The sequence below is a fragment of the Parambassis ranga genome, chromosome 18 (assembly GCF_900634625.1).
Source record: "Parambassis ranga chromosome 18, fParRan2.1, whole genome shotgun sequence".
In the NCBI taxonomy this organism is placed as follows: Eukaryota; Metazoa; Chordata; class Actinopteri; family Ambassidae; genus Parambassis; species Parambassis ranga.
The window spans coordinates 2033298-2060488 of NC_041038.1; the positions used below are offsets into that span (position 1 = coordinate 2033298).

At 43.8% G+C, this 27191-nt stretch overlaps 1 protein-coding gene and 9 non-coding genes across 10 annotated transcripts in view; 9 read left to right on the top strand and 1 right to left on the bottom strand.

Annotated features, from left to right (window-relative positions):
• dnah2 (dynein, axonemal, heavy chain 2) overlaps positions 1-27191 on the bottom strand; it is a 117423-nt gene that overhangs the window by 64451 nt on the left and 25781 nt on the right. The gene's annotated exons all lie outside the window — the stretch shown is intronic.
• On the top strand, positions 2689-2761 carry trnam-cau (transfer RNA methionine (anticodon CAU)). Its single transcript has one exon. It is a non-coding gene; the product is annotated as a tRNA-Met (tRNA).
• trnam-cau (transfer RNA methionine (anticodon CAU)) lies at positions 8614-8686 on the top strand. Its single transcript has one exon. It is a non-coding gene; the product is annotated as a tRNA-Met (tRNA).
• On the top strand, positions 11795-11867 carry trnam-cau (transfer RNA methionine (anticodon CAU)). The gene has a single exon. It is a non-coding gene; the product is annotated as a tRNA-Met (tRNA).
• On the top strand, positions 13387-13459 carry trnam-cau (transfer RNA methionine (anticodon CAU)). Its single transcript has one exon. It is a non-coding gene; the product is annotated as a tRNA-Met (tRNA).
• On the top strand, positions 14981-15053 carry trnam-cau (transfer RNA methionine (anticodon CAU)). The gene has a single exon. It is a non-coding gene; the product is annotated as a tRNA-Met (tRNA).
• On the top strand, positions 16572-16644 carry trnam-cau (transfer RNA methionine (anticodon CAU)). The gene has a single exon. It is a non-coding gene; the product is annotated as a tRNA-Met (tRNA).
• Positions 18164-18236, top strand: trnam-cau (transfer RNA methionine (anticodon CAU)). The gene has a single exon. It is a non-coding gene; the product is annotated as a tRNA-Met (tRNA).
• On the top strand, positions 19756-19828 carry trnam-cau (transfer RNA methionine (anticodon CAU)). Its single transcript has one exon. It is a non-coding gene; the product is annotated as a tRNA-Met (tRNA).
• On the top strand, positions 21349-21421 carry trnam-cau (transfer RNA methionine (anticodon CAU)). The gene has a single exon. It is a non-coding gene; the product is annotated as a tRNA-Met (tRNA).

A 27191-nucleotide genomic window follows, 5' to 3' on the forward strand; every position in this document is an offset into this window, starting at 1 on the left:
AAACAAGACCCACCAAGAACAGAAAAAAAGAACAACAGCCGGCTAAGAAAGTATATAGTCATCCCATACGTGTCAGAAGTAATGTCATGCATGCAGACCAGTGCAGTGGGGAATGCTCTGATCTGTACATTGGAGAAGCTAAACAACCATTCCACAGAAGAAGGCCACCTCCACAGGACAAGACTCAGCTGTTCACCTTCACACCAAAGAAAAGGGAGACTCTTCTGAAGACAATAAAGTCCACATCTTAGACAGAGAGGACAGTAAGGGCTTGACAGAACAGTCAAGAAAGCCATACATGTTATGTTAGAAAAACCTTCCCCAAACAGAGGTGGTGGATTCAGATATCATCTTTCTACCACATACAATGCAGCTTCCATCCATTCCCAGGAAGTTTCACTCCCAAGTCACATGTACCCAGCAAGAACACTGGGCTGTCGACCTGTCCCACCTCCTGTAGTCTCATAGTCGTTAGCCAGTCGTTAGACACACCAGGCACAGTCAGTTAGACCAACACAGGTAAGTACGGAGACGTTTGGAGCTATTGTTTGTGAGTTTCACACAGACCCACCCACTGAGGTCCCTCCACTACATACAAACCATGTTTTCCCACCAAACACTTAGAACGGATAAAGCTGCTTGGATGAGCAACAAAACGTCTTCAAGAAAACTCTACAAGTCCAGATGCCTTGCTTCAACCTTCTGAATGAAAATGACCTGGATGACTGAGAATCTCATCACACATATCACTAATATAGTCCAAAATAGGGTATTATATATTGGAATACTTTATATATATCATTCTTGAAAAAGAACAAGATTTTTTTTTTTTTTTTTTCCTCACGAAAGAACATGTTTCAGATAGGTTTTGAACTTTGGCCATAGGACGTCCAACAAACTCAACATGTTATCATGCATAAAGAATATATTTTGCTATTGTTCCAAACAGGTCCTGCCTGATGAAAATGAATTACACCAACCATTCTGTGTCGATGACATTTAAAAGTAGTTGTGGGCATAGAACACAAAAATTTTCTTCTTCTTGGTAGTAGAAGCAGATGTTGAGAAAAAAAAAGTGCCAAAATACAGCACGTTTCAAGCCTCGTTGGCGCAGTAGGCAGCGCGTCAGTCTCATAATTGAAGGTTCGTGAGTTCAACCTCACACCGGGGCAAATGTTTTAGAGCCATGATGATAACACACAACAAAGGTAAATGTGCTACAAACGTGAACATTTATGTGTACAAATAACAATGTGATGACCAAAGCACAAAGCCTATCTGCAGGATCTTCCAAGGAACCCATACCTTGTTGGCATGTGTTCATACATATTAGTGGACCGCACAGCCCACATTGAGGAGGCCAGAAGCCTCAATGTGCGGTGTGCAGGAAACCCACACACACAGACCAGTACTCGCTGTTTGATTCCCGCCACCCCACTGGAACATAAGCTGGGAGACATCAGGACTCTGCAGCACAGAACACAAACTGTACCCACCAGCTCAGTGGGGAGGAAGAAGGAGCAACAACACATCAGGAAGGCCCTGCAAACCTGTGGCTATCCCAACTGGGCACTCATCAAAGCCACAAAAACAAGACCCACCAAGAACAGAAAAAAGAACAACAGCCGGCTAAGAAAGTATATAGTCATCCCATACGTGTCAGAAGTAATGTCATGGATGCAGACCAGTGCAGTGAGGAATGCTCTGATCTGTACATTGGAGAAGCTAAACAACCATTCCACAGAAGAAGGCCACCTCCACAGGACAAGACTCAGCTGTTCACCTTCACACCAAAGAAAAGGGAGACTCTTCTGAAGACAATAAAGTCCACATCTTAGACAGAGAGGACAGTAAGGGCTTGACAGAACAGTCAAGAAAGCCATACATGTTAAGTTAGAAAAACCTTCCCCAAACAGAGGTGGTGGATTCAGATATCATCTTTCTACCACATACAATGCAGCTTCCATCCATTCCCAGGAAGTTTCACTCCCAAGTCACATGTACCCAGCAAGAACACTGGGCTGTCGACCTGTCCCACCTCCTGTAGTCTCATAGTCATTAGCCAGTCGTTAGACACACCAGGCACAGTCAGTTAGACCAACACAGGTAAGTACGGAGACGTTTGGAGCTATTGTTTGTGAGTTTCACACAGACCCACCCACTGAGGTCCTCCACTACATACAAACCATGTTTTCCCACCAAACACTTAGAACGGATAAAGCTGCTTGGATGAGCAACAAAACGTCTTCAAGAAAACTCTACAAGTCCAGATGCCTTGCTTCAACCTTCTGAATGAAAATGACCTGGATGACTGAGAATCTTCATCAACACATATCACTAATATAGTCCAAAATAGGGTATTATATATTGGATATACTTTATATATATCATTCTTGAAAAAAGAACAAGATTTTTTTTTTTTTTTTCCTCACGAAAGAACATTTTTCAGATAGGTTTTGAACTTTGGCCATAGGACGTCCAACAAACTCAACATGTTATCATGCATAAAGAATATATTTTGCTATTGTTCCAAACAGGTCCTGCCTGATGAAAATGAATTACAACAACCATTCTGTGTCGATGACATTTAAAAGTAGTTGTGGGCATGAACACAAAAATTTTTCTTTTCTTGGTAGTAGAAGCAGATGTTGAGAAAAAAAAAAAGTGCCAAAATACAGCACGTTTCAAGCCTCGTTGGCGCAGTAGGCAGCGCGTCAGTCTCATAATCTGAAGGTCGTGAGTTCAACCCTCACACGGGGCAAATGTTTTAGAGCCATGATGATAACACACAACAAGGTAAAATGTGCTACAAACGTGGAACATTTAGTGTACAAATAACCATGTGATGACCAAAGCACAAAGCCTATCTGCAGGATCTTCCCAAGGAACCCATACCTTGTTGGCATGTGTTAATACATATTAGGGACCGCACAGCCCACATTGAGGAGGCAGAAGCCTCAATGTGGAGGTGTGCAGGAAACCCCACACACACAGACCAGTACTCGCTGTTTGATTCCCGCCCACCCACTGGAACATAAGCTGGGAGACATCAGACTCTGCAGCACAGAACACCAAACTGTACCCACCACTCAGTGGGGAGGAAGAAGGAGCAACAAACATCAGGAAGGCCCTGCCAACCTGTGGCTATCCCAACTGGGCACTCATCAAAGCCACAAAAACAAGACCCACCAAGAACAGAAAAAAGAACAACAGCCGGCTAAGAAAGTATATAGTCATCCATACGTGTCAGAAGTAATGTCATGGATGCAGACCAGTGCAGTGAGGAATGCTCTGATCTGTACATTGGAGAAGCTAAACAACCATTCCACAGAAGAAGGCCACCTCCACAGGACAAGACTCAGCTGTTCACCTTCACACCAAAGAAAAGGGAGACTCTTCTGAAGACAATAAAGTCCACATCTTAGACAGAGAGGACAGTAAGGGCTTGACAGAACAGTCAAGAAAGCCATACATGTTAAGTTAGAAAACCTTCCCCAAACAGAGGTGGTGGATTCAGATATCATCTTTCTACCACATACAATGCAGCTTCCATCCATTCCCAGGAAGTTTCACTCCCAAGTCACATGTACCCAGCAAGAACACTGGGCTGTCGACCTGTCCCACCTCCTGTAGTCTCATAGTCATTAGCCAGTCGTTAGGACACACCAGGCACAGTCAGTTAGACCAACACAGGTAAGTACGGCGACGTTTGAGCTAGCTATGTTGTGAGTTTCACACAGACCCACCCACTGAGGTCCTCCACTACATACAAAACATGTTTTTCCCACCAAACACTTAGAACGGATAATAAAGCTGCTTGGATGAGCAACAAAACGTCTTCAAGAAACTCTACAAGTCCAGATGCCTTGCTTCAACCTTCTGAATGAAATGACCTGGATGACTGAGACTCTTCATCAAAACATATCACTAATATAGTCCAAAATAGGGGTATCTATACTTGGATATACTTATATATATCATTCTTGAAAAAAGAACAAGCTTTTTTTTTTTTTTTTTTTCCTCACGAAAGAACATTTTTCAGATAGGTTTTGAACTTTGGCCATAGGACGTCCAACAACTCAACATGTTATCATGCATAAAGAATATATTTTGCTATTGTTCCAACAGGTCCTGCCTGATGAAAAGAATTACACCAACCATTCTGTGTCGATGACATTTAAAAGTAGTTGTGGGCATGAACACAAAAATTTTTCTTCTTCTTGGTAGTAGAAGCAGATGTTGAGAAAAAAAAAGTGCCAAATACAGCACGTTTCAAGCCTCGTTGGCGCTACCTGGCTCACGACAGTCTGTCAATTCCAATCTCCTGGCCCTATCGCGTACGCCGCCGGTCCAATGTAAGATTGGATTTCATCCAATCGCGCGGCGCGACGACGCTCGACAGCGCCAATGGCGGCGCGCATTTCCATTCTACATTGGATGACGTAGCGAGTCCATAGCAACCGCTTCAGTCAGCGGTCGTCTACGACGAAGGATCTCGACGCGTCTAAACAGTAAGTAAATACTGCAAACGTGCGGTTTACAACAGCGTCTTATCGTTATAACGTGATAAGACGCTGTCACGTTGTAAAACAAGCGGCTCATCCCGTTATAGCATGACAGGACGCGATGAGCCGCTAGCTTGTTATAACGTGATAAGATCACGTTATAGTGACATAAAGAAAACATATTCAGTTCAGCGCTTCCGTACATTATTTGAAAACCAGGGAGCACGTGTTCTTTATATTACACGATCGCTGTGGACGCGTATGTATTCGCATATTAACTGTTTATTTTAGTGCAGCGGCGTCACAGCGCGTTGTTCATTATTGCATGCTCAGCGTTTTTTATTGTTGTCAGTGTCTTTAGATGAGCAATAACCACACGGCTATGGGAGAAGATGAGTGGTATGAGCAGGCTGCCAGCTCAGGTGTTTGCCCTGCTGGAGGCTGCAGGCCAGCTCCTAGGCAGCAAAGGTGGCATGACCTCTATGAGAAGGTAAAGTGTTAGCCTGTTACTTACTATGGACATATTATATAGCATCATGCAGTTTAATGAGTGACAGTTGCTTCAATACACACAGATAACATCAAATGCTGTGTCTGTTACATCATGTAATGTTGCTTTACCAGCCTGCCACTCAGTGTCCTGCTCCTCTCTCTCCAGTTCACTAAATCTCCCTTTGGTGGGGTGCACTTCTGCTGCATTAAAGCCCAGCTTGGTGGCTAGGAGGACCACCAGTCCTCATCCTCTGTGAGGAGGAGGCTACCACCACCTCCATGCCACAGCTGGTGTATCCTCAGCATCTGGGTATGTCAAAGCACATGTATGTGTAGTAACATTAGTGCTATTAAGAAATATTATTGTGTGATTTGTGCTTTCTGGGTTCTTATATTTCTCATCTCTGTTTTCCCCCAGGCTGTGGTTGATGCTGGTGTGCCAGGCATAGACAGAGTTGACAGCTTGGCAGAGTATCTGGTGGAGCTGAGGAAGCAGTCCTCTCTAGCCCCTCACCAGTCAGCAGGTCAGATGTTTGTGTGTGCTTCTGCGCCTGTCATACATGTCCACGCTTATATTTTCTTTTCTCATGTGCCTGTGTTGTCATTCTGCTCTCCCTCAGGTCAGCACCATTGTTGCGTCGTGGCAGAACCTTCTGGACTACAGCAAGCAAAGGGTGGTGTTTGCTGCCAGGCACCAGAGCAGGCTGAATACAGGCAGGTTAGGTCGCCAAAGAAGAGGCAGGACTTTACACCCGGGGTGGAGAGCGACAAGCGCTCACCACTACTGCACCACTGCTCAGTGGCCAGATTGCTGTCGTCTAGTGGAAATGATCTTCATTAGGCTCTGTGCTATCCACCGTAGTCCAAGAAAAGGGGGACAAGCACATTTTCCAGATGGGACCACATCTTGGAGGATTACCGTAAAATAAGGCAGCTTATTCTGTGTAATGGGGCTGTCATGCAGCAGACTAGTATGCAGCTGGTGGACATTAACCACACTACTCTGGTGCAGTGGCACACCAAGAGGGTGAAGAGGCAGGACAGCATGGTACTGATGCAGGTGCGGACCTCCCCAGTCGTGGCAGCTGACCCTCTGCCCCATGCAAATGTGCCCCCAGCATCTGCCCCAGCCTGTCCTTCTCCTGCCCCTGTGACTACTGCTGCTCCTGCACGTACACTGCAGCGTGAAGTACTGCACAACACGTGTAAGAAGTGTGGACAGTACAGAACAGCAGAAACGGGGCACAGCAGTACAAGGGGACAGTCTCTACTGAAAGTAGAGACTGTCCCAAAAGAGCAGTGGGCTGGAAACATAAAACAAAAAAAATAATATGAGAGAGGCATAGATGACCCCTCGGACAAATACCTCAGCACTGTGCCAGACCTATTTTATAATAATTGTTTGTTATAATTTATTACTCTGTAAAATGCTTGTGACAACTATAATAAAGTTTGGTAAAGTGAGTAATGTATTGTTTCTGTGTGTGTGTGTTGAGATTAGAGTCTGTTAAGTGCTGTGTACATGAGAAGTCTTTGCTTAATGCTGTTGTGTGGGCGTGTAGAGGGCGATGATGGATCTCACCACACACCACAATGCAGACATAAAAATATCAATGTATCAGTACGTAAGGTTAATAATCGGCAAATCGGTGTAAAGTGTGTTGTTGGTTGTCCACAACAGCATTAAGCAAAGACTTCTCATGTACACAGCACTTCCAGTTACACATTTTTTTAAATCAGTCCAATCTAATGCATTAATATTTGGCGTTTGTGGGACTCGAAACCGGGAACCTTGGGGTCGAAGCATAAATTAATATAAAAATGAAAAACAGGTTTAAAATCATTTATGTCCAAATAAAATCATCTCTTCCCTTCTCTCACGTTTTTTTCTCATTTTTCTCCTCTTCTTCCTTCTTTTTCCTCATTTTTTCCTCATTTTTTCCTTCTTTTTCCTTCTTTTTCCCTCTTCCCCCTTCTTCCCCCCTTCTTTCCTTTCTTCCCCCCCCATGACAGACTATTGTTCCCCAGCTTTGGCGCAGTAGGCAGCGCTGTCAGTCTCATAATCTGAAGGTCGTGAGTTCAACCCTCACACGGGGCAAATGTTTTAGAGCCATGATGATAACACACAACAAAGGTAAAATGTGCTACAAACGTGGAACATTATGTGTACAAATAACAATGTGATGACCAAAGCACAAAGCCTATCTGCAGGATCTTCCCAAGGAACCCATACCTTTTGGCATGTGTTAATACATATTAGTGACCGCACAGCCCACATTGAGGAGGCCAGAAGCCTCAATGTGGAGGTGTGCAGGAAACCCACACACACAGACCAGTACTCGCTGTTTGATTCCCCGCCACCCACTGGAACATAAGCTGGGAGACATCAGGACTCTGCCAGCACAGAGCACAAACTGTACCCACCAGCTCAGTGGGGAGGAAGAAGGAGCAACAACACATCAGGAAGGCCCCTGCAAACCTGTGCTATCCCAACTGGGCACTCATCAAAGCCACAAAAACAAGACCCACCAGAACAGAAAAAAGAACAACAGCCGGCTAAGAAAGTATATAGTCATCCCATCACGTGTCAGAAGTAATGTCATGCATGCAGACCAGTGCAGTGGGGAATGCTCTGATCTGTACATTGGAGAAGCTAAACAACCATTCCACAGAAGAAGGCCACCTCCACAGGACAAGACTCAGCTGTTCACCTTCACACCAAGAAAAGACAGACTCTTCTGAAGACAATAAAGTCCACATCTTAGACAGAGAGGACAGTAAGGGCTTGACAGAACAGTCAAGAAAGCCATACATGTTATGTTAGAAAAACCTTCCCCAAACAGAGGTGGTGGATTCAGATATCATCTTTCTACCACATACAATGCAGCTTCCATCCATTCCCAGGAAGTTTCACTCCCAAGTCACATGTACCCAGCAAGAACACTGGGCTGTCGACCTGTCCCACCTCCTGTAGTCTCATAGTCGTTAGCCAGTCGTTAGACACACCAGGCACAGTCAGTTAGACCAACACAGGTAAGTACGGAGACGTTTGGAGCTATTGTTTGTGAGTTTCACACAGACCCACCCACTGAGGTCCTCCACTACATACAAACCATGTTTTCCCACCAAACACTTAGAACGGATAAAGCTGCTTGGATGAGCAACAAAACGTCTTCAAGAAACTCTACAAGTCCAGATGCCTTGCTTCAACCTTCTGAATGAAAATGACCTGGATGACTGAGAATCTTCATCAACACATATCACTAATATAGTCCAAAATAGGGTATTATATATTGGATATACTTTATATATATCATTCTTGAAAAAAAGAACAAGATTTTTTTTTTTTTTTTTCCTCACGAAAGAACATTTTTCAGATAGGTTTTGAACTTTGGCCATAGGACGTCCAACAAACTCAACATGTTATCATGCATAAAGAATATATTTTGCTATTGTTCCAAACAGGTCCTGCCTGATGAAAATGAATTACACCAACCATTCTGTGTCGATGACATTTAAAAGTAGTTGTGGGCATGAACACAAAAATTTTTCTTCTTCTTGGTAGTAGAAGCAGATGTTGAGAAAAAAAAAAGTGCCAAAATACAGCACGTTTCAAGCCTCGTTGGCGCAGTAGGCAGCGCGTCAGTCTCATAATCTGAAGGTCGTGAGTTCAACCCTCACACGGGGCAAATGTTTTAGAGCCATGATGATAACACACAACAAAGGTAAAATGTGCTACAAACGTGGAACATTTATGTGTACAAATAACAATGTGATGACCAAAGCACAAGCCTATCTGCAGGATCTTCCCAAGGAACCCATACCTTTTTGGCATGTGTTAATACATATTAGTGACCGCACAGCCCACATTGAGGAGGCCAGAAGCCTCAATGTGGAGGTGTGCAGGAAACCCACACACACAGACCAGTACTCGCTGTTTGATTCCCGCCACCCACTGGAACATAAGCTGGGAGACATCAGGGACTCTGCAGCACAGAGCACAAACTGTACCCACCAGCTCAGTGGGGAGGAAGAAGGAGCAACAACACATCAGGAAGGCCCTGCAAACCTGTGGCTATCCCAACTGGGCACTCATCAAAGCCACAAAAACAAGACCCACCAAGAACAGAAAAAAGAACAACAGCCGGCTAAGAAAGTATATAGTCATCCCATACGTGTCAGAAGTAATGTCATGCATGCAGACCAGTGCAGTGAGGAATGCTCTGATCTGTACATTGGAGAAGCTAAACAACCATTCCACAGAAGAAGGCCACCTCCACAGGACAAGACTCAGCTGTTCACCTTCACACCAAAGAAAAGGGAGACTCTTCTGAAGACAATAAAGTCCACATCTTAGACAGAGAGGACAGTAAGGGCTTGACAGAACAGTCAAGAAAGCCATACATGTTAAGTTAGAAAAACCTTCCCCAAACAGAGGTGGTGGATTCAGATATCATCTTTCTACCACATACAATGCAGCTTCCATCCATTCCCAGGAAGTTTCACTCCCAAGTCACATGTACCCAGCAAGAACACTGGGCTGTCGACCTGTCCCACCTCCTGTAGTCTCATAGTCATTAGCCAGTCGTTAGACACACCAGGCACAGTCAGTTAGACCAACACAGGTAAGTACGGAGACGTTTGGAGCTATTGTTTGTGAGTTTCACACAGACCCACCCACTGAGGTCCTCCACTACATACAAACCATGTTTTCCCACCAAACACTTAGAACGGATAAAGCTGCTTGGATGAGCAACAAAACGTCTTCAAGAAAACTCTACAAGTCCAGATGCCTTGCTTCAACCTTCTGAATGAAATGACCTGGATGACTGAGAATCTTCATCAACACATATCACTAATATAGTCCAAAATAGGGTATTATATATTGGATATACTTTATATATATCATTCTTGAAAAAAGAACAAGATTTTTTTTTTTTTTTTTCCTCACGAAAGAACATTTTTCAGATAGGTTTTGAACTTTGGCCATAGGACGTCCAACAAACTCAACATGTTATCATGCATAAAGAATATATTTTGCTATTGTTCCAAACAGGTCCTGCCTGATGAAAATGAATTACACCAACCATTCTGTGTCGATGACATTTAAAAGTAGTTGTGGGCATGAACACAAAAATTTTTCTTCTTCTTGGTAGTAGAAGCAGATGTTGAGAAAAAAAAAGTGCCAAAATACAGCACGTTTCAAGCCTTGTTGGCGCAGTAGGCAGCGCGTCAGTCTCATAATCTGAAGGTCGTGAGTTCAACCCTCACACGGGGCAAATGTTTTAGAGCCATGATGATAACACACAACAAAGGTAAAATGTGCTACAAACGTGGAACATTTATGTATACAAATAACAATGTGATGACCAAAGCACAAAGCCTATCTGCAGGATCTTCCCAAGGAACCCATACCTTTTTGGCATGTGTTAATACATATTAGTGACCGCACAGCCCACATTGAGGAGGCCAGAAGCCTCAATGTGGAGGTGTGCAGGAAACCCACACACACAGACCAGTACTCGCTGTTTGATTCCCGCCACCCACTGGAACATAAGCTGGGAGACATCAGGACTCTGCAGCACAGAGCACAAACTGTACCCACCAGCTCAGTGGGGAGGAAGAAGGAGCAACAACACATCAGGAAGGCCCTGCAACCTGTGGCTATCCCAACTGGGCACTCATCAAAGCCACAAAAACAAGACCCACCAAGAACAGAAAAAAGAACAACAGCCGGCTAAGAAAGTATATAGTCATCCCATACGTGTCAGAAGTAATGTCATGCATGCAGACCAGTGCAGTGGGGAATGCTCTGATCTGTACATTGGAGAAGCTAAACAACCATTCCACAGAAGAAGGCCACCTCCACAGGACAAGACTCAGCTGTTCACCTTCACACCAAGGAAAAGACAGACTCTTCTGAAGACAATAAAGTCCACATCTTAGACAGAGAGGACAGTAAGGGCTTGACAGAACAGTCAAGAAAGCCATACATGTTATGTTAGAAAAACCTTCCCCAAACAGAGGTGGTGGATTCAGATATCATCTTTCTACCACATACAATGCAGCTTCCATCCATTCCCAGGAAGTTTCACTCCCAAGTCACATGTACCCAGCAAGAACACTGGGCTGTCGACCTGTCCCACCTCCTGTAGTCTCATAGTCATTAGCCAGTCGTTAGACACACCAGGCACAGTCAGTTAGACCAACACAGGTAAGTACGGAGACGTTTGGAGCTATTGTTTGTGAGTTTCACACAGACCCACCCACTGAGGTCCTCCACTACATACAAACCATGTTTTCCCACCAAACACTTAGAACGGATAAAGCTGCTTGGATGAGCAACAAAACGTCTTCAAGAAAACTCTACAAGTCCAGATGCCTTGCTTCAACCTTCTGAATGAAAATGACCTGGATGACTGAGAATCTTCATCAACACATATCACTAATATAGTCCAAAATAGGGTATTATATATTGGATATACTTTATATATATCATTCTTGAAAAAAGAACAAGATTTTTTTTTTTTTTTTTCCTCACGAAAGAACATTTTTCAGATAGGTTTTGAACTTTGGCCATAGGACGTCCAACAAACTCAACATGTTATCATGCATAAAGAATATATTTTGCTATTGTTCCAAACAGGTCCTGCCTGATGAAAATGAATTACACCAACCATTCTGTGTCGATGACATTTAAAAGTAGTTGTGGGCATGAACACAAAAATTTTTCTTCTTCTTGGTAGTAGAAGCAGATGTTGAGAAAAAAAAAACTGCCAAAATACAGCGCGTTTCAAGCCTCGTTGGCGCAGTAGGCAGCGCGTCAGTCTCATAATCTGAAGGTCGTGAGTTCAACCCTCACACGGGGCAAATGTTTTAGAGCCATGATGATAACACACAACAAAGGTAAAATGTGCTACAAACGTGGAACATTTATGTGTACAAATAACAATGTGATGACCAAAGCACAAAGCCTATCTGCAGGATCTTCCCAAGGAACCCATACCTTTTTGGCATGTGTTAATACATATTAGTGACCGCACAGCCCACATTGAGGAGGCCAGAAGCCTCAATGTGGAGGTGTGCAGGAAACCCACACACACAGACCAGTACTCGCTGTTTGATTCCCGCCACCCACTGGAACATAAGCTGGGAGACATCAGGACTCTGCAGCACAGAGCACAAACTGTACCCACCAGCTCAGTGGGGAGGAAGAAGGAGCAACAACACATCAGGAAGGCCCTGCAAACCTGTGGCTATCCCAACTGGGCACTCATCAAAGCCACAAAAACAAGACCCACCAAGAACAGAAAAAAGAACAACAGCCGGCTAAGAAAGTATATAGTCATCCCATACGTGTCAGAAGTAATGTCATGCATGCAGACCAGTGCAGTGGGGAATGCTCTGATCTGTACATTGGAGAAGCTAAACAACCATTCCACAGAAGAAGGCCACCTCCACAGGACAAGACTCAGCTGTTCACCTTCACACCAAAGAAAAGACAGACTCTTCTGAAGACAATAAAGTCCACATCTTAGACAGAGAGGACAGTAAGGGCTTGACAGAACAGTCAAGAAAGCCATACATGTTATGTTAGAAAAACCTTCCCCAAACAGAGGTGGTGGATTCAGATATCATCTTTCTACCACATACAATGCAGCTTCCATCCATTCCCAGGAAGTTTCACTCCCAAGTCACATGTACCCAGCAAGAACACTGGGCTGTCGACCTGTCCCACCTCCTGTAGTCTCATAGTCGTTAGCCAGTCGTTAGACACACCAGGCACAGTCAGTTAGACCAACACAGGTAAGTACGGAGACGTTTGGAGCTATTGTTTGTGAGTTTCACACAGACCCACCCACTGAGGTCCTCCACTACATACAAACCATGTTTTCCCACCAAACACTTAGAACGGATAAAGCTGCTTGGATGAGCAACAAAACGTCTTCAAGAAAACTCTACAAGTCCAGATGCCTTGCTTCAACCTTCTGAATGAAAATGACCTGGATGACTGAGAATCTTCATCAACACATATCACTAATATAGTCCAAAATAGGGTATTATATATTGGATATACTTTATATATATCATTCTTGAAAAAAGAACAAGATTTTTTTTTTTTTTTTTCCTCACGAAAGAACATTTTTCAGATAGGTTTTGAACTTTGGCCATAGGACGTCCAACAAACTCAACATGTTATCATGCATAAAGAATATATTTTGCTATTGTTCCAAACAGGTCCTGCCTGATGAAAATGAATTACACCAACCATTCTGTTTCGATGACATTTAAAAGTAGTTGTGGGCATGAACACAAAAATTTTTCTTCTTCTTGGTAGTAGAAGCAGATGTTGAGAAAAAAAAAAGTGCCAAAATACAGCACGTTTCAAGCCTCGTTGGCGCAGTAGGCAGCGCGTCAGTCTCATAATCTGAAGGTCGTGAGTTCAACCCTCACACGGGGCAAATGTTTTAGAGCCATGATGATAACACACAACAAAGGTAAAATGTGCTACAAACGTGGAACATTTATGTGTACAAATAACAATGTGATGACCAAAGCACAAAGCCTATCTGCAGGATCTTCCCAAGGAACCCATACCTTTTTGGCATGTGTTAATACATATTAGTGACCGCACAGCCCACATTGAGGAGGCCAGAAGCCTCAATGTGGAGGTGTGCAGGAAACCCACACACACAGACCAGTACTCGCTGTTTGATTCCCGCCACCCACTGGAACATAAGCTGGGAGACATCAGGACTCTGCAGCACAGAGCACAAACTGTACCCACCAGCTCAGTGGGGAGGAAGAAGGAGCAACAACACATCAGGAAGGCCCTGCAAACCTGTGGCTATCCCAACTGGGCACTCATCAAAGCCACAAAAACAAGACCCACCAAGAACAGAAAAAAGAACAACAGCCGGCTAAGAAAGTATATAGTCATCCCATACGTGTCAGAAGTAATGTCATGCATGCAGACCAGTGCAGTGGGGAATGCTCTGATCTGTACATTGGAGAAGCTAAACAACCATTCCACAGAAGAAGGCCACCTCCACAGGACAAGACTCAGCTGTTCACCTTCACACCAAAGAAAAGACAGACTCTTCTGAAGACAATAAAGTCCACATCTTAGACAGAGAGGACAGTAAGGGCTTGACAGAACAGTCAAGAAAGCCATACATGTTATGTTAGAAAAACCTTCCCCAAACAGAGGTGGTGGATTCAGATATCATCTTTCTACCACATACAATGCAGCTTCCATCCATTCCCAGGAAGTTTCACTCCCAAGTCACATGTACCCAGCAAGAACACTGGGCTGTCGACCTGTCCCCACCTCCTGTAGTCTCATAGTCGTTAGCCAGTCGTTAGACACACCAGGCACAGTCAGTTAGACCAACACAGGTAAGTACGGAGACGTTTGGAGCTATTGTTTGTGAGTTTCACACAGACCCACCCACTGAGGTCCTCCACTACATACAAACCATGTTTTCCCACCAAACACTTAGAACGGATAAAGCTGCTTGGATGAGCAACAAACGTCTTCAAGAAAACTCTACAAGTCCAGATGCCTTGCTTCAACCTTCTGAATGAAAATGACCTGGATGACTGAGAATCTTCATCAACACATATCACTAATATAGTCCAAAATAGGGTATTATATATTGGATATACTTTATATATATCATTCTTGAAAAAAGAACAAGATTTTTTTTTTTTTTTTTTCCTCACGAAAGAACATTTTTCAGATAGGTTTTGAACTTTGGCCATAGGACGTCCAACAAACTCAACATGTTATCATGCATAAAGAATATATTTTGCTATTGTTCCAAACAGGTCCTGCCTGATGAAAATGAATTACAACAACCATTCTGTGTCGATGACATTTAAAAGTAGTTGTGGGCATGAACACAAAAATTTTTCTTTTTCTTGGTAGTAGAAGCAGATGTTGAGAAAAAAAAAAAGTGCCAAAATACAGCACGTTTCAAGCCTCGTTGGCGCAGTAGGCAGCGCGTCAGTCTCATAATCTGAAGGTCGTGAGTTCAACCCTCACACGGGGCAAATGTTTTAGAGCCATGATGATAACACACAACAAAGGTAAAATGTGCTACAAACGTGGAACATTTATGTGTACAAATAACAATGTGATGACCAAAGCACAAAGCCTATCTGCAGGATCTTCCCAAGGAACCCATACCTTGTTGGCATGTGTTAATACATATTAGTGACCGCACAGCCCACATTGAGGAGGCCAGAAGCCTCAATGTGGAGGTGTGCAGGAAACCCACACACACAGACCAGTACTCGCTGTTTGATTCCCGCCACCCACTGGAACATAAGCTGGGAGACATCAGGACTCTGCAGCACAGAACACAAACTGTACCCACCAGCTCAGTGGGGAGGAAGAAGGAGCAACAACACATCAGGAAGGCCCTGCAAACCTGTGGCTATCCCAACTGGGCACTCATCAAAGCCACAAAACAAGACCCACCAAGAACAGAAAAAAGAACAACAGCCGGCTAAGAAAGTATATAGTCATCCCATACGTGTCAGAAGTAATGTCATGGATGCAGACCAGTGCAGTGAGGAATGCTCTGATCTGTACATTGGAGAAGCTAAACAACCATTCCACAGAAGAAGGCCACCTCCACAGGACAAGACTCAGCTGTTCACCTTCACACCAAAGAAAAGGGAGACTCTTCTGAAGACAATAAAGTCCACATCTTAGACAGAGAGGACAGTAAGGGCTTGACAGAACAGTCAAGAAAGCCATACATGTTAAGTTAGAAAAACCTTCCCCAAACAGAGGTGGTGGATTCAGATATCATCTTTCTACCACATACAATGCAGCTTCCATCCATTCCCAGGAAGTTTCACTCCCAAGTCACATGTACCCAGCAAGAACACTGGGCTGTCGACCTGTCCCACCTCCTGTAGTCTCATAGTCATTAGCCAGTCGTTAGACACACCAGGCACAGTCAGTTAGACCACACAGGTAAGTACGGAGACGTTTGGAGCTATTGTTTGTGAGTTTCACACAGACCCACCCACTGAGGTCCTCCACTACATACAAACCATGTTTTCCCACCAAACACTTAGAACGGATAAAGCTGCTTGGATGAGCAACAAAACGTCTTCAAGAAAACTCTACAAGTCCAGATGCCTTGCTTCAACCTTCTGAATGAAAATGACCTGGATGACTGAGAATCTTCATCAACACATATCACTAATATAGTCCAAAATAGGGTATTATATATTGGATATACTTTATATATATCATTCTTGAAAAAAGAACAAGATTTTTTTTTTTTTTTTTTCCTCACGAAAGAACATTTTTCAGATAGGTTTTGAACTTTGGCCATAGGACGTCCAACAAACTCAACATGTTATCATGCATAAAGAATATATTTTGCTATTGTTCCAAACAGGTCCTGCCTGATGAAAATGAATTACACCAACCATTCTGTGTCGATGACATTTAAAAGTAGTTGTGGGCATGAACACAAAAATTTTTCTTCTTCTTGGTAGTAGAAGCAGATGTTGAGAAAAAAAAAAGTGCCAAAATACAGCACGTTTCAAGCCTCGTTGGCGCAGTAGGCAGCGCGTCAGTCTCATAATCTGAAGGTCGTGAGTTCAACCCTCACACGGGGCAAATGTTTTAGAGCCATGATGATAACACACAACAAAGGTAAAATGTGCTACAAACGTGGAACATTTATGTGTACAAATAACAATGTGATGACCAAAGCACAAAGCCTATCTGCAGGATCTTCCCAAGGAACCCATACCTTTTTGGCATGTGTTAATACATATTAGTGACCGCACAGCCCACATTGAGGAGGCCAGAAGCCTCAATGTGGAGGTGTGCAGGAAACCCACACACACAGACCAGTACTCGCTGTTTGATTCCCGCCACCCACTGGAACATAAGCTGGGAGACATCAGGACTCTGCAGCACAGAGCACAAACTGTACCCACCAGCTCAGTGGGGAGGAAGAAGGAGCAACAACACATCAGGAAGGCCCTGCAAACCTGTGGCTATCCCAACTGGGCACTCATCAAAGCCACAAAAACAAGACCCACCAAGAACAGAAAAAAGAACAACAGCCGGCTAAGAAAGTATATAGTCATCCCATACGTGTCAGAAGTAATGTCATGCATGCAGACCAGTGCAGTGGGGAATGCTCTGATCTGTACATTGGAGAAGCTAAACAACCATTCCACAGAAGAAGGCCACCTCCACAGGACAAGACTCAGCTGTTCACCTTCACACCAAAGAAAAGGGAGACTCTTCTGAAGACAATAAAGTCCACATCTTAGACAGAGAGGACAGTAAGGGCTTGACAGAACAGTCAAGAAAGCCATACATGTTAAGTTAGAAAAACCTTCCCCAAACAGAGGTGGTGGATTCAGATATCATCTTTCTACCACATACAATGCAGCTTCCATCCATTCCCAGGAAGTTTCACTCCCAAGTCACATGTACCCAGCAAGAACACTGGGCTGTCGACCTGTCCCACCTCCTGTAGTCTCATAGTCATTAGCCAGTCGTTAGACACACCAGGCACAGTCAGTTAGACCAACACAGGTAAGTACGGAGACGTTTGGAGCTATTGTTTGTGAGTTTCACACAGACCCACCCACTGAGGTCCTCCACTACATACAAACCATGTTTTCCCACCAAACACTTAGAACGGATAAAGCTGCTTGGATGAGCAACAAAACGTCTTCAAGAAAACTCTACAAGTCCAGATGCCTTGCTTCAACCTTCTGAATGAAAATGACCTGGATGACTGAGAATCTTCATCAACACATATCACTAATATAGTCCAAAATAGGGTATTATATATTGGATATACTTTATATATATCATTCTTGAAAAAAGAACAAGATTTTTTTTTTTTTTTTTCCTCACGAAAGAACATTTTTCAGATAGGTTTTGAACTTTGGCCATAGGACGTCCAACAAACTCAACATGTTATCATGCATAAAGAATATATTTTGCTATTGTTCCAAACAGGTCCTGCCTGATGAAAATGAATTACACCAACCATTCTGTTTCGATGACATTTAAAAGTAGTTGTGGGCATGAACACAAAAATTTTTCTTCTTCTTGGTAGTAGAAGCAGATGTTGAGAAAAAAAAAAGTGCCAAAATACAGCACGTTTCAAGCCTCGTTGGCGCAGTAGGCAGCGCGTCAGTCTCATAATCTGAAGGTCGTGAGTTCAACCCTCACACGGGGCAAATGTTTTAGAGCCATGATGATAACACACAACAAAGGTAAAATGTGCTACAAACGTGGAACATTTATGTGTACAAATAACAATGTGATGACCAAAGCACAAAGCCTATCTGCAGGATCTTCCCAAGGAACCCATACCTTTTTGGCATGTGTTAATACATATTAGTGACCGCACAGCCCACATTGAGGAGGCCAGAAGCCTCAATGTGGAGGTGTGCAGGAAACCCACACACACAGACCAGTACTCGCTGTTTGATTCCCGCCACCCACTGGAACATAAGCTGGGAGACATCAGGACTCTGCAGCACAGAGCACAAACTGTACCCACCAGCTCAGTGGGGAGGAAGAAGGAGCAACAACACATCAGGAAGGCCCTGCAAACCTGTGGCTATCCCAACTGGGCACTCATCAAAGCCACAAAAACAAGACCCACCAAGAACAGAAAAAAGAACAACAGCCGGCTAAGAAAGTATATAGTCATCCCATACGTGTCAGAAGTAATGTCATGCATGCAGACCAGTGCAGTGGGGAATGCTCTGATCTGTACATTGGAGAAGCTAAACAACCATTCCACAGAAGAAGGCCACCTCCACAGGACAAGACTCAGCTGTTCACCTTCACACCAAAGAAAAGACAGACTCTTCTGAAGACAATAAAGTCCACATCTTAGACAGAGAGGACAGTAAGGGCTTGACAGAACAGTCAAGAAAGCCATACATGTTATGTTAGAAAAACCTTCCCCAAACAGAGGTGGTGGATTCAGATATCATCTTTCTACCACATACAATGCAGCTTCCATCCATTCCCAGGAAGTTTCACTCCCAAGTCACATGTACCCAGCAAGAACACTGGGCTGTCGACCTGTCCCACCTCCTGTAGTCTCATAGTCGTTAGCCAGTCGTTAGACACACCAGGCACAGTCAGTTAGACCAACACAGGTAAGTACGGAGACGTTTGGAGCTATTGTTTGTGAGTTTCACACAGACCCACCCACTGAGGTCCTCCACTACATACAAACCATGTTTTCCCACCAAACACTTAGAACGGATAAAGCTGCTTGGATGAGCAACAAAACGTCTTCAAGAAAACTCTACAAGTCCAGATGCCTTGCTTCAACCTTCTGAATGAAAATGACCTGGATGACTGAGAATCTTCATCAACACATATCACTAATATAGTCCAAAATAGGGTATTATATATTGGATATACTTTATATATATCATTCTTGAAAAAAGAACAAGATTTTTTTTTTTTTTTTTCCTCACGAAAGAACATTTTTCAGATAGGTTTTGAACTTTGGCCATAGGACGTCCAACAAACTCAACATGTTATCATGCATAAAGAATATATTTTGCTATTGTTCCAAACAGGTCCTGCCTGATGAAAATGAATTACACCAACCATTCTGTTTCGATGACATTTAAAAGTAGTTGTGGGCATGAACACAAAAATTTTTCTTCTTCTTGGTAGTAGAAGCAGATGTTGAGAAAAAAAAAAGTGCCAAAATACAGCACGTTTCAAGCCTCGTTGGCGCAGTAGGCAGCGCGTCAGTCTCATAATCTGAAGGTCGTGAGTTCAACCCTCACACGGGGCAAATGTTTTAGAGCCATGATGATAACACACAACAAAGGTAAAATGTGCTACAAACGTGGAACATTTATGTGTACAAATAACAATGTGATGACCAAAGCACAAAGCCTATCTGCAGGATCTTCCCAAGGAACCCATACCTTTTTGGCATGTGTTAATACATATTAGTGACCGCACAGCCCACATTGAGGAGGCCAGAAGCCTCAATGTGGAGGTGTGCAGGAAACCCACACACACAGACCAGTACTCGCTGTTTGATTCCCGCCACCCACTGGAACATAAGCTGGGAGACATCAGGACTCTGCAGCACAGAGCACAAACTGTACCCACCAGCTCAGTGGGGAGGAAGAAGGAGCAACAACACATCAGGAAGGCCCTGCAAACCTGTGGCTATCCCAACTGGGCACTCATCAAAGCCACAAAAACAAGACCCACCAAGAACAGAAAAAAGAACAACAGCCGGCTAAGAAAGTATATAGTCATCCCATACGTGTCAGAAGTAATGTCATGCATGCAGACCAGTGCAGTGGGGAATGCTCTGATCTGTACATTGGAGAAGCTAAACAACCATTCCACAGAAGAAGGCCACCTCCACAGGACAAGACTCAGCTGTTCACCTTCACACCAAAGAAAAGACAGACTCTTCTGAAGACAATAAAGTCCACATCTTAGACAGAGAGGACAGTAAGGGCTTGACAGAACAGTCAAGAAAGCCATACATGTTATGTTAGAAAAACCTTCCCCAAACAGAGGTGGTGGATTCAGATATCATCTTTCTACCACATACAATGCAGCTTCCATCCATTCCCAGGAAGTTTCACTCCCAAGTCACATGTACCCAGCAAGAACACTGGGCTGTCGACCTGTCCCACCTCCTGTAGTCTCATAGTCGTTAGCCAGTCGTTAGACACACCAGGCACAGTCAGTTAGACCAACACAGGTAAGTACGGAGACGTTTGGAGCTATTGTTTGTGAGTTTCACACAGACCCACCCACTGAGGTCCTCCACTACATACAAACCATGTTTTCCCACCAAACACTTAGAACGGATAAAGCTGCTTGGATGAGCAACAAAACGTCTTCAAGAAAACTCTACAAGTCCAGATGCCTTGCTTCAACCTTCTGAATGAAAATGACCTGGATGACTGAGAATCTTCATCAACACATATCACTAATATAGTCCAAAATAGGGTATTATATATTGGATATACTTTATATATATCATTCTTGAAAAAAGAACAAGATTTTTTTTTTTTTTTTTCCTCACGAAAGAACATTTTTCAGATAGGTTTTGAACTTTGGCCATAGGACGTCCAACAAACTCAACATGTTATCATGCATAAAGAATATATTTTGCTATTGTTCCAAACAGGTCCTGCCTGATGAAAATGAATTACAACAACCATTCTGTGTCGATGACATTTAAAAGTAGTTGTGGGCATGAACACAAAAATTTTTCTTTTTCTTGGTAGTAGAAGCAGATGTTGAGAAAAAAAAAAAGTGCCAAAATACAGCACGTTTCAAGCCTCGTTGGCGCAGTAGGCAGCGCGTCAGTCTCATAATCTGAAGGTCGTGAGTTCAACCCTCACACGGGGCAAATGTTTTAGAGCCATGATGATAACACACAACAAAGGTAAAATGTGCTACAAACGTGGAACATTTATGTGTACAAATAACAATGTGATGACCAAAGCACAAAGCCTATCTGCAGGATCTTCCCAAGGAACCCATACCTTGTTGGCATGTGTTAATACATATTAGTGACCGCACAGCCCACATTGAGGAGGCCAGAAGCCTCAATGTGGAGGTGTGCAGGAAACCCACACACACAGACCAGTACTCGCTGTTTGATTCCCGCCACCCACTGGAACATAAGCTGGGAGACATCAGGACTCTGCAGCACAGAACACAAACTGTACCCACCAGCTCAGTGGGGAGGAAGAAGGAGCAACAACACATCAGGAAGGCCCTGCAAACCTGTGGCTATCCCAACTGGGCACTCATCAAAGCCACAAAAACAAGACCCACCAAGAACAGAAAAAAGAACAACAGCCGGCTAAGAAAGTATATAGTCATCCCATACGTGTCAGAAGTAATGTCATGGATGCAGACCAGTGCAGTGAGGAATGCTCTGATCTGTACATTGGAGAAGCTAAACAACCATTCCACAGAAGAAGGCCACCTCCACAGGACAAGACTCAGCTGTTCACCTTCACACCAAAGAAAAGGGAGACTCTTCTGAAGACAATAAAGTCCACATCTTAGACAGAGAGGACAGTAAGGGCTTGACAGAACAGTCAAGAAAGCCATACATGTTAAGTTAGAAAAACCTTCCCCAAACAGAGGTGGTGGATTCAGATATCATCTTTCTACCACATACAATGCAGCTTCCATCCATTCCCAGGAAGTTTCACTCCCAAGTCACATGTACCCAGCAAGAACACTGGGCTGTCGACCTGTCCCACCTCCTGTAGTCTCATAGTCATTAGCCAGTCGTTAGACACACCAGGCACAGTCAGTTAGACCAACACAGGTAAGTACGGAGACGTTTGGAGCTATTGTTTGTGAGTTTCACACAGACCCACCCACTGAGGTCCTCCACTACATACAAACCATGTTTTCCCACCAAACACTTAGAACGGATAAAGCTGCTTGGATGAGCAACAAAACGTCTTCAAGAAAACTCTACAAGTCCAGATGCCTTGCTTCAACCTTCTGAATGAAAATGACCTGGATGACTGAGAATCTTCATCAACACATATCACTAATATAGTCCAAAATAGGGTATTATATATTGGATATACTTTATATATATCATTCTTGAAAAAAGAACAAGATTTTTTTTTTTTTTTTTTTCCTCACGAAAGAACATTTTTCAGATAGGTTTTGAACTTTGGCCATAGGACGTCCAACAAACTCAACATGTTATCATGCATAAAGAATATATTTTGCTATTGTTCCAAACAGGTCCTGCCTGATGAAAATGAATTACACCAACCATTCTGTGTCGATGACATTTAAAAGTAGTTGTGGGCATGAACACAAAAATTTTTCTTCTTCTTGGTAGTAGAAGCAGATGTTGAGAAAAAAAAAACTGCCAAAATACAGCACGTTTCAAGCCTCGTTGGCGCTACCTGGCTCACGACAGTCTGTCCAATTCCAATCTCCTCGGCCTATCGCGTACGCCGCCGTCCAATGTAAGATTGGATTTCATCCAATCGCGCGGCGCGACGACGCTCGACAGCGCCAATGGCGGCGCGCATTTCCATTCTACATTGGATGACGTAGCGAGTCCATAGCAACCGCTTCCAGTCAGTCGGTCGTCTACGACGAAGGATTCGACGCGTCTAAACAGTAAGTAAATACTGCAAACGTGCGGTTTACAACAGCGTCTTATCGTTATAACGTGATAAGACGCTGTCACGTTGTAAAACAGCGGCTCATCCCGTTATAGCATGACAGGACGCGATGAGCCGCTAGCTTGTTATAACGTGATAAGATCACGTTATAGTGACATAAAGAAAACATAATTCAGTTCAGCGCTTCCGTACATTATTTGAAAACCAGGAGCACGTGTTCTTTATATTACACGATCGCTGTGGACGCGTATGTATTCGCATATTAACTGTTTATTTAGTGCAGCGGCGTCACAGCGCGTTGTTCATTATTGCATGCTCAGCGTTTTTTATTGTTGTCAGTGTCTTTAGATGAGCAATAACCACACGGCTATGGGAGAAGATGAGTGGATGAGCAGGCTGCCAGCTCAGGTGTTTGCCCTGCTGGAGGCTGCAGGCCAGCTCCTAGGCAGCAAAGGTGGCATGACCTCTATGAGAAGGTAAAGTGTTAGCCTGTTACTTACTATGGACATTATTATATAGCATCATGCAGTTTAATGAGTGACAGTTGCTTCAATACACACAGATAACATCAAATGCTGTGTCTGTTACATCATGTAATGTTGCTTTACCAGCCTGCCACTCAGTGTCCTGCTCCTCTCTCTCCAGTTCACTAAATCTCCCTTTGGTGGGGTGCACTCTGCTGCATTAAAGCCCAGCTTGGTGGCTAGGAGGACCACCAGTCCTCATCCTCTGTGAGGAGGAGGCTACCACCACCTCCATGCCACAGCCTGGTGTATCCTCAGCATCTGGGTATGTCAAAGCACATGTATGTGTAGTAACATTAGTTGCTATTAAGAAATATTATTGTGTGATTTGTGCTTTCTGGGTTCTTATATTTCTCATCTCTGTTTTCCCCCCAGGCTGTGGTTGATGCTGGTGTGCCAGGCATAGACAGAGTTGACAGCTTGGCAGAGTATCTGGTGGAGCTGAGGAAGCAGTCCTCTCTAGCCCTCACCAGTCAGCAGGTCAGATGTTTGTGTGTGCTTCTGCGCCTGTCATACATGTCCACGCTTATATTTTCTTTTCTCATGTGCCTGTGTTGTCATTCTGCTCTCCCTCAGGTCAGCACCATTGTTGCGTCGTGGCAGAACCTTCTGGACTACAGCAAGCAAAGGGTGGTGTTTGCTGCCAGGCACCAGAGCAGGCTGAATACAGGCAGGTTTAGGTCGCCAAAGAAGAGGCAGGACTTTACACCCGGGGTGGAGAGCGACAAGCGCTCACCACTACTGCACCACTGGCTCAGTGGCCAGATTGCTGTCGTCTAGTGGAAATGATCTTCATTAGGCTCTGTGCTATCCACCGTAGTCCCAAGAAAAGGGGGACAAGCACATTTTCCAGATGGGACCACATCTTGGAGGATTACCGTAAAATAAGGCAGCTTATTCTGTGTAATGGGGCTGTCATGCAGCAGACTAGTATGCAGCTGGTGGACATTAACCACACTACTCTGGTGCAGTGGCACAACAAGAGGGTGAAGAGGCAGGACAGCATGGTACTGATGCAGGTGCTGGACCTCCCCAGTCGTGGCAGCTGACCCTCTGCCCCATGCAAATGTGCCCCCAGCATCTGCCCCAGCCTGTCCTTCTCCTGCCCCTGTGACTACTGCTGCTCCTGCACGTACACTGCAGCGTGAAGTACTGCACAACACGTGTAAGAAGTGTGGACAGTACAGAACAGCAGAAACGGGGCACAGCCAGTACAAGGGGACAGTCTCTACTGAAAGTAGAGACTGTCCCAAAAGAGCAGTGGCTGGACAACATAAAACAAAAAAAATAATATGAGAGAGGCATAGATGACCCCTCGGACAAATACCCTCAGCACTGTGCCAGACCTATTTTTATAAATAATTGTTTTTGTTATAATTTATTACTCTGTAAAATGCTTGTGACAACTATAAATAAAGTTTGGTAAAGTGAGTAATGTATTGTTTTCTGTGTGTTTTGTGTTGAGATTAGAGTCTGTTAAGTGCTGTGTACATGAGAAGTCTTTGCTTAATGCTGTTGTGTGGGCGTGTAGAGGGCGATGATGGATCTCACCACACACCACAAATGCAGACATAAAAATATCAATGTATCAGTAACGTAAGGTTAATAATCGGCAAAATCGGTGTTAAAGTGTGTTGTTGTGTTGTCACACAACAGCATTAAGCAAAGACTTCTCATGTACACAGCACTTCCAGTTACACATTTTTTTAAATCAGTCCAAATCTAATGCATTAATATTTGGCGTTTGTGGGACTCGAACCGGGAACCTTGGGGTCGAAGCATAAATTAATATAAAAATGAAAAACAGGTTTAAAATCATTTATGTCCAAATAAAAATCATCTCTTCCCTTCTCTCACGTTTTTTCTCATTTTTCTCCTCTTCTTCCTTCTTTTTCCTCATTTTTTCCTCATTTTTTCCTTCTTTTTCCTTCTTTTTCCCTCTTCCCCCTTCTTCCCCCCTTCTTTCCTTTCTTCCCCCCCCATGACAGACTATTGTTCCCCAGCTTTGGCGCAGTAGGCAGCGCGTCAGTCTCATAATCTGAAGGTCGTGAGTTCAACCCTCACACGGGGCAAATGTTTTAGAGCCATGATGATAACACACAACAAAGGTAAAATGTGCTACAAACGTGGAACATTTATGTGTACAAATAACAATGTGATGACCAAAGCACAAAGCCTATCTGCAGGATCTTCCCAAGGAACCCATACCTTTTTGGCATGTGTTAATACATATTAGTGACCGCACAGCCCACATTGAGGAGGCCAGAAGCCTCAATGTGGAGGTGTGCAGGAAACCCACACACACAGACCAGTACTCGCTGTTTGATTCCCGCCACCCACTGGAACATAAGCTGGGAGACATCAGGACTCTGCAGCACAGAGCACAAACTGTACCCACCAGCTCAGTGGGGAGGAAGAAGGAGCAACAACACATCAGGAAGGCCCTGCAAACCTGTGGCTATCCCAACTGGGCACTCAGCAAAGCCACAAAAACAAGACCCACCAAGAACAGAAAAAAGAACAACAGCCGGCTAAGAAAGTATATAGTCATCCCATACGTGTCAGAAGTAATGTCATGCATGCAGACCAGTGCAGTGGGGAATGCTCTGATCTGTACATTGGAGAAGCTAAACAACCATTCCACAGAAGAAGGCCACCTCCACAGGACAAGACTCAGCTGTTCACCTTCACACCAAAGAAAAGGGAGACTCTTCTGAAGACAATAAAGTCCACATCTTAGACAGAGAGGACAGTAAGGGCTTGACAGAACAGTCAAGAAAGCCATACATGTTAAGTTAGAAAAACCTTCCCCAAACAGAGGTGGTGGATTCAGATATCATCTTTCTACCACATACAATGCAGCTTCCATCCATTCCCAGGAAGTTTCACTCCCAAGTCACATGTACCCAGCAAGAACACTGGGCTGTCGACCTGTCCCACCTCCTGTAGTCTCATAGTCGTTAGCCAGTCGTTAGACACACCAGGCACAGTCAGTTAGACCAACACAGGTAAGTACGGAGACGTTTGGAGCTATTGTTTGTGAGTTTCACACAGACCCACCCACTGAGGTCCTCCACTACATACAAACCATGTTTTCCCACCAAACACTTAGAACGGATAAAGCTGCTTGGATGAGCAACAAAACGTCTTCAAGAAAACTCTACAAGTCCAGATGCCTTGCTTCAACCTTCTGAATGAAAATGACCTGGATGACTGAGAATCTTCATCAACACATATCACTAATATAGTCCAAAATAGGGTATTATATATTGGATATACTTTATATATATCATTCTTGAAAAAAGAACAAGATTTTTTATTTTTTTTTTTCCTCACGAAAGAACATTTTTCAGATAGGTTTTGAACTTTGGCCATAGGACGTCCAACAAACTCAACATGTTATCATGCATAAAGAATATATTTTGCTATTGTTCCAAACAGGTCCTGCCTGATGAAAATGAATTACACCAACCATTCTGTGTCG